This window comes from Nelumbo lutea, chromosome 3, assembly GCF_056320005.1.
Source record: "Nelumbo lutea isolate HS-2025 chromosome 3, American lotus-T2T, whole genome shotgun sequence".
Taxonomy (NCBI): Eukaryota; Viridiplantae; Streptophyta; class Magnoliopsida; order Proteales; family Nelumbonaceae; genus Nelumbo; species Nelumbo lutea.
The window spans coordinates 43,867,426-43,878,741 of record NC_142686.1 but is presented as its reverse complement, the minus strand read 5'-3'; the positions used below and the strand labels follow the sequence as shown (position 1 = coordinate 43,878,741).

The 11,316-nt window shown below is 37.2% G+C and overlaps 2 pseudogenes across 1 annotated transcript; both read left to right on the top strand.

The window, feature by feature from the left end:
- Nucleotides 1-980: 980 nt before the first annotated feature.
- On the top strand, nucleotides 981-2,743 carry LOC148864575 (mitochondrial arginine transporter BAC1-like; annotated as a pseudogene).
- Nucleotides 2,744-4,222: 1,479 nt separating this feature from the next.
- On the top strand, nucleotides 4,223-7,859 carry LOC148864574 (aspartyl protease family protein At5g10770 pseudogene; annotated as a pseudogene). Its single transcript, XR_016109575.1, has 2 exons — nucleotides 4,223-4,334; nucleotides 6,562-7,859. The product of XR_016109575.1 is annotated as an aspartyl protease family protein At5g10770 pseudogene (transcript).
- The last annotated feature ends 3,457 nt before the right edge of the window (nucleotides 7,860-11,316 follow it).

Here is an 11,316-nt window from a genome sequence, read left to right as displayed (position 1 = left end):
GGTAGTTTGGTATTAGCATTCCCTTTGAAGCTTTCCTACTGTTCATCTGTTCACCAAGGAAACAAATATTCTTTGCCATCCATGTATTAACAGAATTAATGGGAACTTTAATCTCTTGGAATGAGGAATTTAGGGTCTAAGCTTGGGGGAATGATCCATAATAAAATCGTTTTCTGTAAAGTTGCTTAAAATAAACAATGATGTAGCTAGATTTATAAAGGAAGGCCATTACCCAATTCTGGTCCCAGCTATCTGGGATCTTGGGAGGGCTGGGCTGGATATGGACCTAGCCTCTAGCGTCTTTTGCATTAAGCGACCACTCTTGGGCTAGATCTCATGTTCTCTCACTCATGATATTACCATTACACCAAGCAATCACCCCTAAGCTGTTAATAGTCAAACTATGGTACGAAGATAATGATGTGTACATGCTGTCTTAAACTTGACTATTTGATGTGTTAATTTTGTTTCACTCCAGACTGAGGCTGAAATTTTACTAGAATTCTCTTACAATAAAACTCAGGAATTCAGGATTTAACAAGTACTTACGATTCAATCCACAGGAGAAGCAACAGAAAAAAGGAAAATTCTCAAATAAAGCGGTTTGTCTTTCCTTATTGTGGCTTGAACTCTTTGTATATGCAGCATAGATAGTATACAATTTCACATGCTGTTGGTATTTGTCTTTCCTTATGAGTTGTCTTTTGGTTTCCAGGACAGAAGCTTGCTTCAAGTTGTGCCCATGCAAGGGCCAAACACCTTAGCATCTATACAGGTGAAACAGAACTCTGTCTAAATACTAACAAATAGAAGCACAACCTGCTCTTATTGCTCCCTTTTACAGGAAATGAAGGGGAAATACTATTATTTCCAGCATAGATAGTATACTATTCTTCTTTTCTTTTTTTGTCTTTCTTTTCATTTTTAAGTGATTTCTGATAAGTTATTTCCAGGTTATTGGAGGCTTGATTATAGTTATAATGCTTCCTCTTGTGTCACTGACTACACAATCCGCTTCCTATGTGTTTACTCATTTTGAGATATCTGAGTCAACTGGGATAACAAGCAGTGTATATGCAGTCATTCTATCTGTTCTTGTTAGACAACTTGAGCATATGAGGTAACTTTGCCATTGTGTCCTCTGCAGACCTTCTATATAGAAATTGAGTAGAAATCTTGTGGGTGATAGATTCAACTGAGTGATATTTTCCTGCCAACATGTGAGCATTTTGCATCTCCTGCATGTGGTACATAAAATACTGTCTTCCTAAGTTTAGCTAATAGCATATTATTATTATTTTTGGTAGAAAGCTAATAGCATAATAGAGTTTTGTAAACGTTTACCATGATATTCATTAATAGAAAAAATACCAGTATTGTTGTTAAGAAGGGGGTTCCATCTCATTTTAAACAAGCTGTACTGCATTGATTTGATATCTCTGCATCTATTTCTTTTCATATTTTTTTTTTGGGGGGGGGGTTGCTATTAGTGCATCTGCATCTAGTGGTTCTTTTCATGTCAGATGGTCTAAACAGTACTTGTATCTGTGAATTTATAATATAGTTGAGAAACCTAAACCTTTTCCATAATTTTGATTCTAAATAATGAAGTGTGGTTATGTTATTTTACAGGTTAGAGGACTATATCGAGGTGCAACTTCTTTTATTGGAGTGGCAGTCGAAAGTTCAATTCTTTTTGGCATTTATTCCCAAACCAAAAAATCACTTCAGGTTTTTCTCTGTCATAGAGTGATTGAATATGCTGTTCAATGATTTTTTTCAACACCGAAACAAGTTGTTGCAGGCTATAACCTCATTAGTTGATGTTGCATATATTTTTACTTACAAAAGTTAATTTTAATCCTTGGTTAATTAAACACTTGTACTATGTCTTGTTTGTGAAGGGAGAATTGAATAGCAGTAAGCCACAACTTCAGTTTATCATTCCTTCAGCAGCTTATGGCGGAGCTATAATCAGCTTAGGTGAATTGCTGCCCTCCTGTATTTCAATTGTCTGTTGGCCATATCTCTGCATGTGACACTGAGATCTTCCAGTGTAGGATGCAAGTTCAAGGGACTGATTCGCTTGTTGGAAAATGTGACAAATACAGTAGTCCTCTTGATTGTGCTGTTAAAACAATAAAGTGTGAGGAGGTAAGATAATATCTCTGTTTACTTTGAAACATGGAGAATGATGTGATTGGTACTTATTGTCATCTATATTCTCAGCTTAAGGGTATATTTCGTGGAGGTACTGCACCTTTAATGAGAGGATCTGTTGGAAATGTGATCTTCTTCAGCACTTATGAGCATACACGTTACTACATGTACATGCAAGTGAATTCTGCTTCATCTGTCTATAGCCATCTGCCAAATATATTGATTGATGCAGGGATTGGTACAATAGCTGGTGGGCTTGGTGGTGTTGCAGTAAGTATTTGACAACTTAATGCATATAAGAATCATATGAGACAGGATTTCACAATATTTGGTCTTCTTGACAGTACTGGTCCGTGGTTCTACCCTTTGATTTGGCAAAGACTGTTATTCAGATTGCACCCGATTCAAACCACCTTATGGCACATTCTTATCAGGACTGTTTCTGTAGATATACAGGACGAAGGGAATTAAAGGATGCTACACTGGCATTCGTCCCACATTAGCAATAGCATTTCCTGCAAATGCTGCTGCAATTGTTGCATGGGAGCTCACTGCCAAACTTTTAGGGATTAGGCTCGATTGAAGGCTTATTTGATGATAGTGACTTCCATTATGCTCCTGTTCTCATCCTAATAGCAAACGTGCACTTCTCCAATGGCAAATCTTTCAAGTGGCTTGGCAATTTTGTTTTCATGAGTTTTGTTCTTGTTTGATGCAATATTTAGGTACTGTGTTGGACTACCATGAATTTGTTCATGTTTTATTAGATATAATTCATAAATCATAATTTCTAGTGAGGATGATTTGATTTTAAAGATGTCATCAGATGGAAGTTCTTATGACAGAACCGGTTTAATTTAATTACATGAATTCCCAATGTATGTATATGTTGAAAATATATAATTAGTGGATGTTTTTGAGGTTTTTTTAACAGGTGCAGAATTAGAAATTTTGGCTAATTCCGATTCCATCTTCTAATTGAACCAAACAGCAGAAATTAGAATCCGATTCCGATTCCTGACTTAAATGTCAGGAATGGACCATTCCAATTCTGATTCCGGAAGATTCCGATTCTGGCTGTGAACCAAACGGACCCTAAGAATTTTCATTCAAGGTTTGGGCTGTGAAAAAGCAAAATTGAGGCAAAATGTACATGTTTTGAACATTTGGTAGGAGATGGTTTATAAACCAGAACAATGTAAATGCCAAAACACACTTATCCAATCCATTGACAAGGTGGGTGAGCTTTTAGGAAAGAGAAGAATGGCAGCTGGTAGTCTGGAAGGTGGTATTCAGCACAGTAGCCACGAGAGACGAATGTAGTTTCGTGGGCAACATAGTGGGATGATTAGAAGAATTAATTCGGCTAGCTCACTAATAAAAAATGTATCAACAAGACTCAAGCTTGTGATACACATTTTACACTATAAATCGAAAATGCAAATTAAGGTCTATATATTGAAGATTATACAGCTCTCGCAAAATTACTGAAACTCTCATTCTCATAAACAATCTGTATTTTGGAGTAGTTGTTCAAAGCTTCGGAATAATTTGTTCAGTCTGGACCACACCACTATGACAATATATGGTTCCTTTGAAGTTTAGTTCCCTGTTCTGAATGTAAAGTTAAGTAATAAATAACAACCCTTGCTGTGCGTCTTCATTCTGCACCTCAAAAATTATAGTGGTAGCGATCGATGACAAACTCGATAGATGAGAGTTTATCTTTCAAAACTGAGCCTTAATGATTTGTTTTATATATACTTGTTTTCTAGTCTAGTAAAATGATGACCAATGCTTTATTTTACAACGATTGGTTGTTCTCCATAGAGATCTGGATCCAACTTTCATTTGTGATGAGCATTTATTTGTCTTGATCCAACGACCTACAACAAAGTCTTTTTTTTTTTTGCAAAAGCAATATTAATATTGCTTTCAGTTTCCCTGCCTAAACGGTAAAGCCAGATAAATTAAATGCTTATTCCTGGCCCTACGAATTCATCCCTTACCTCTATAAACAGCAGTATAGCAGCAGCAATTGTTACACAAGTGCAAGCCAATCATGGCCATTCTTCATTCTTGTTTCCTTAGAGCTCTCCTCTTCCTTATCTTCTTCAGTTGGTATAATGTTGAAGCCTATGGAGGAGCAACAAATTGTTCATCGCCCCTTAAAGGTAAATATGGAATTTTCGTTGTTGTTGCTTAGAGGAAATTAGACTGCATATTTGTGCTAGTGCACTTCTGTTCTCCATCTAAGTGTCTGTTTGGGAGGGTCCTGCAGCGGTTTCTAGCATTGCAAAGTAAGTTTCACATGGAAAGCCATGAAGTTATATTTGGTGAAAACCATTGAAAGCTAAAAAATAAAATTACTGTTGTTGAGTTGAAAAATCAACTTTCTGACGAAATTAATTTTAGTAGCTTTTCTGAAGCTATTCAATCAAAGCTGAAGCCCTCTCAAATGGGTTCTAAAATATGTCTCACACAGCAGTAGAACACCCATCAAATTCAGCCAATAAACATGTGGAGGAGAGCTGAAGTGATCATTTCAAAAGGCAACCTCTCTTAATATGCATTTTTTATTACTAGTAATTGTGCACGTGGCAATTTTTTATGACAACGATAATAATAAATGATAAATTTCCAAAATTTTCAATATTTTTTTTTTTATATTTCTATGTTTATACAAATTACTTATTTGTCACACTTATTTTTTTTTATATGATGAATATATGATATTAGAGATGTGTCTGAATGTTTTCTATAATGTTTTTGTATTATTTTTATACTTTTGTGTGTTTCTTGTGCTTTTTAATTTTTATTATTTAATTATGACATCAAAGATTGGCACATTCTACCCAAAAAGTTAAATTCATGACTCACCACCAAATAGGAAAATAACTTCATTTTTAGATTGGTTTTAAATTTGTATTTTGTTTCCTTCATCAATAAAATCAATTATTCATTGTTACACTTATTTTCTTTAATATGGTTAATTAATATAAAATATTAGAGATATGCCCAAATGTTTTCTATATAGTTTATATATTTTTTGTGTTTCTATCATTTTTAATTTTTATTATTTAATTATGACATCATTGGTTGACACATTTGACATCAAAGATTGAATTGTTGATTTACCATCAAATAGGAAAATAATTTCACTTGCGGGTTAGTTTTAAATTTTGTATTTTATTCCTATTATTAATAAAAGTTAAAAATAATTCTTGTTTATTGTGTTTAACTTTTCATATAATTAATATAGAATATTAGCGATGTATCCAAATGTTTTCTACAAAGTTTCTAGTTTTTTATATTTTTTGTATTTATATCTTTTTTAATATTTATTGTTTAGCTATGAAATCAAGGGTTGACACATATGATCTGAAAGGTTAATAAGTGCCCAAATGTTTTTTACAATTTTTTGTATTATTACATAATGTTTTTTGTGTTTTGTATATTTTTTTCATATTTTTATTTAATTATGATATCAAGGATTGAAACGTTTGAGTTAATAGATTTAATTGTTGACCTGCCACCACAAAAATATCTTTTATTTGTGGATAGATTTTAAATTTATATTTTATTTCAACAGTAGTAAAAATAATTATTTATTGCACTTATTTTTCTTTAATTAATACAAAAATTAAGGGATATTCCCAATTTTTTATATTTTTTGTATTTAAATCTTATGGCATCTTGAATTGATCCATTTGACCTATATGTTGAATTATTGCTTACTCTCCACAAGAATGGAAGAAGAATAATTCCATTTTGGATCAATTCTAAAAAATATGTATGTTATATACTTATATTGCTAAAAGTATTGAATATAGATGGATCCAATTAATAGAATTAATGTATTGGTATTGGTGAATACAAATAGATATGGACCAAATTCAAGAATACAAGACATAAAAATGGGAGAGGTTGAATGAGGAGAAAAATTATAATTCAAATTACATTTTTGTCCTTACAATTAGATATGGATCAAATTGAAAATTTAGAGTATGCTAAACAAACAAAAGTTTCACTCTCTCATTCACACTTTTTTTTATAATAGTTTAGATATAGATTGTCGCTACTTCAATCTGACATTTCAATAAAGAGTTTGTACACAATAATGAAGCCAGCTGTTTTGTTAAATGTGTTGCAAGAGAGTCCCAATCTCCTCTCAACAAAAACTGTTCCAACATGATCTGTGTATGGTATGATGTGGGTACACAGATCATATTGGAAGAGCGTTGGGACAGTTTTGGTTGGAAGGAGATCGATCGATCCCTACTCATTGCAAGAAGCATATAAAAGCTATTTAGTGATCTAGATTGAGAATTGCTTGCTAGGTTTGGATCCTTTTGTCACATATATACCTGCCTGACGAGGTTGCTTAATTTAATTCATCAGGTTTCAATCATTCTGGAAAGTTGCAATTAATAGACAAATATGGGCCCTGTTCGCCACTAAGCACACAAGGGAAGACGATTCCCAGGCTCGAGGAAATCTGCCTCCAAGATGAACTCCGAGTTCACTCAATTCATTCCTTAATCAACAATCAGCAACATCCTCTTGGAGACTACAAGGCTACAGTACTTCCTACCAATTCTGGCGTCGCTCTTGGAACTGGGAATTACCTTGTTAGCATCGGACTGGGCACACCGAAGCAAGATTTTATGGTGGTTATGGACACTGGTAGTGACCTCACTTAGGTTCAATGCCAACCATGTCCAAATAGTCCAACCTGCTATGAACAATCGGGACCCACCTTCGACCCTTCCAAGTCATCATCTTATTCCGGCATCACATGTGGTTCAGCCGAGTGCTCTCAGGTCTACTCGGCCACATTCTACACTCCTCCCTGCAGCTCTACTTGCATTTACGAAATCCATTATGGTGATGAATCCTTCTCCATCGGGCCGTTCGCTCGAGAAACGCTCACACTAACGCCCTCCGATGTCTTCCCTGGTTTTCAATTTGGGTGTGGTCAGAATAATAGTCTCAATGGTGCTGAAGAGGCGGGGCTTCTTGGTTTAGGGCGTACCCCAGTATCTCTGGTGTCTCAAACGGCAAGCACGTACGGAAAAATTTTCTCTTATTGTCTCCCACGTTCAGAAAGCTCCATTGGGTACTTGGCTTTTGGTGACCAAACCAGTGCAACCTCCTCTGCTGTGAACTACACCCAGTTGATAACAAACCCCCGTCTACCCAACTTCTATTTCGTTCAATTAATAGGAATAAGTGTTGAGGGACAAAGATTGGCCATTGATCCTTCAGTGTTTACGACCCCTGGAACCATCATAGACTCTGGTACTGTTATCAGTCGCCTACCACCGTCGGCCTATGATGCCCTTCGCTCGGCCTTCCGGCAAGCAATGTCAAACTACCCACTGGCACCATCACCAATATCACTCTTCGACACATGCTATGACTTGAGCGGTTACAACATAAACACAGTGCATGTAGCTAGCATCGTCTTGCATTTTGAAGGAGGTACAGACCTCCGGTTGGACCCATCAGGAGCCATTTATTATTACAAAGGTGCATCTTGCTTGGCTTTTGCTCCAAACAGAGTGGATAGCCAAATGGTCATCTTTGGCAACGTGCAACAACGGACATTTGAGGTGATTTATGATGTTCCTGGACAAAGGTTAGGATTTGCCGTTGGTACTTGCAACTAGCCAGTGACTGAGAACTTGAGAGAGAGAGAGAGAGAGAGAGGTGATAAAATAAGTAAATAATGGCCTCTGTTATTAACCATACATATATGTATTTGTCCTATGTATCGAAGGTGATATGGTGTTGGGCACATTAGTGAATTGAATATTGGAAGGAATGTATTGTAATAAGTTGAAAGAATGTAGATAGGTATATTATATGTCATCCAATAATTAACACTTCTCTCTAAAACAACATTTTAATTAAATTTAATTAACTATATTATTGGACTTTAGATTCTAATTATGTATAAGATCAATGTAAATGATTCTGACTTGAACTCAACTCTACGACCACAATATTACAAAGAATTTCTTGAGTAACATTATATATAAGCGCTGGGTCTAGATAATCATGCATGCATCTTGGACGAGAAAATTTCAGGTTAATAGACTGTAATGGATGTGTTTCTCGATCTCATCCTATTTTAATCAAGAATTTCAAAGTAAATTAAGGATTGAAACTTGAAGAAATGGTCTCTCATCTGATGTATGCATAATCAAGGTTTAAAATTTCAATACGATATGGGACTTATCATATTGTATTTTTGAAAAATCGATACAGGATACATATGAAAATCAGACATTTCATCTTTTTTTATTTATATCGGACCCATACCGGGGATGTATCGGCGCATACTAGAGGTGTATTGGGGGCGTATCGGTAGCGTATCGACAAAAAAGGTACGACCAAAAACTGAAAAAAAATTAAAGGGGGAAAGTAAGCTTCTTTTCCCCGAAATAAGCTTTCTTTCACCCCCAAATGACTCTAGAACTCCAAACTTCATTCATAGAGTTCTATATTTGCAAAAGTTTGCAAGAAACAATTGTGAATCGTTAATTTTTTAAAGTATTTTTCAATTTTGAAAAATATGGCAAAAATAGGTAAATTTTTTCAATCTTTTATAATATCTTATAATTTTTTTCTTGAATGTTTAAATTTATGTTGATCTACATTTCTTACATTCAAAATCACAATTTTCTTTTGTGTTGTCGGTAGATTTATGGAAATTTCATGAAGATATTTGGGGAAAATATAAATTAACAAAAAAATTGAAAATGTAACTTTTTCTCTACCTATAAAGACTAAATATGTTTTAGATTTATGGATTTATCTATCATATCCATAGAGCAATTGAAATTTCTTCTTTAATAATAATTAATTATATATTATCATTTGATCACAACAATTGAATATATTATAATTCTATGGATGATATATCATATCCATAGACCAATTGAAATTTCTTCTTTAATAATTACTTTTTTATTTTTTATTTTTAGAATTAAAAATAAATAAATAGTTAATTATATTTTAACATTTGATCACAATGATTGAATATATTATAATTCTATGGATGATCTATCATATCCACAAACCAGTTGAAATTTCTTCTTTAATAACTATTTTTTGAATATATTATATAATGTTTATTCATTTTTTATATTTTTTGGAACTGAATAATAAAAAATAATTATTTAAATAAAAAATAATTATTAATTATATTTTCACATAGAAGTTGATGAGGGAGGATTTGGCCCTCTAGTGGAATTGTGACATGTGGCACCTCGTGCCAACTAAGTATGGCCTCCAGGCAGCTCGCCACAGGCAGCTCGTCGTAGGCAGCTCGCCATAGGCAACTTGCCATAGGCAGCTTGCCACAGGCATAGGCAGCAACTCGCCATAGGCAACTCGCCACAGGCAGCTCGCCACAGGCAGCTCGCCATAGGCAGCTTGCCACAGGCATAGGCAGTAGCTCTCCATAGGCAGCTCGCCACAGGCAGCTCACCATAGGTAGCTTGCCACAGGCATAGGCAGTAGCTCTCCATAGGCTGCTCGCCACAGGCAGCTCGCCATAGGCAGCTTGCCATAGGCAACTCGCCACAGGCAACTGGCAGGGCTTGCCATAGGCAGCTATCCATAAGCAGCTCGCCACAGGCAGCTCACCCTAGGCAGTTCGTCCCTTGTAGAGAAGCTCGGTACAGGAGTAGTTTGGCATATCGTAGGAAGATCTCCTGCCTGACGACCTGGCCCAGACACTGACCCGCCAACTAACACGGGAGCCGACCTGACAACCTGGCCCAGACACTGACCTGCCAACTGACGCAGGCGCCGCCTTGACAACCTGGCCCAGGCACCGACCTGGCCACCTGACACAAGCACCAGCCTGACGACCTCGAGGAGTTCACCACCGTACTCCTGTTCTGACGGGATGTGACGAGTCTTACCGTTTGGAAGCTTTTCACCCACCTAACCCGCGAGGACTCCAGTATATAAAGACCTCACTCCCCAAAGGGGAGAAGAGGGGAAAAAAGGTGGAGGTAATCCCTGCTCTCTAGCTCTTTCGTTTCTCCAATATTATCTTCAAAGCTCTCTACAATCAGAGTGCTAACTTAAAAGTTGGAGAGCCCTTGCCGGGAAAATACCCCCGGGTCCTCTGATTTAGTTCTCGTAGGTTCCTCAGCTCCAGCCTACAAAGAGGAGGAAAAGATGGAGTTCTCGCAGGTCCCTCAGCTCCCGCCACCTACAAAGAGGAGGAAAAGATGGAGTTCCCGCGAGTCTCTCAGCTCCCGCCGCCTACAAAGAGGAGGAAAAGATAGAGTTCTCTCAGGTCCCTCAGCTTTCACTACCTATAAAGGAAAGAAGACCACTTCATGCAGAGGGCAGTCGGGTTGTGCTACACCAGGGAGATCCACCATTCTCTAAGTCATAGGCCGCCTAGTAAGGAGTTTTCCACCAGGTAGCTCTCCACCAGGCAGTTCACCACTAGGTAGCTCTCCACCAGGCAGTTCGCCACCAGGTAGCTCTCCACCAGGCAGTTCGCCACCAGGGAGCTTGCCACCAGGCAGTTCGCCACCAGGGAGATCGCCACCAGGCAGTTTGCCACCAAACAGTTCACCACCAGACAGTTCACCCCCAAGCAGTTCTCCACCAAGCAGTTCGCCACTAGGCAGTTCGTCACCAAGTAGCTCATCACTAAGGCACGTCACCACCGGGTCAAATAATGAGGTACTTAGCCAAAAAATTTTTACATCACAAAACATTGGTACGTGGCCAGAAATAGTTACATCAATTGGCGCCATGTGCGGGAACACGCTACAAAAAGCTAAGTTCTCATCCTACAAAAGCTAAGTTCTCATCTTACCAAAGCTAAGTCCTCACTTTTTAGAAATTGAAGCTATCACTTTATAGTTTACATTTTTTATGAACTCAAAGACTTTGCAGAGAGCTAACGGACTAAGTAGCTCTACCAACCTTACTTTCAATTCAGATAATGCCTCATCAATCCTCTCCGCAAGGTCCCCCCCTACAAAGATGAGCTCTTCATGGTTTCCGTGGGAGTTGGCGACCAACAGACTACATAGGCGCCCTTACCGGTCAATCCGTCCAAGGCTCCTGTGTGATCTGGCAACCTAAAGTTAGTAGTGCTGCCCCCGAAGGTTGAGC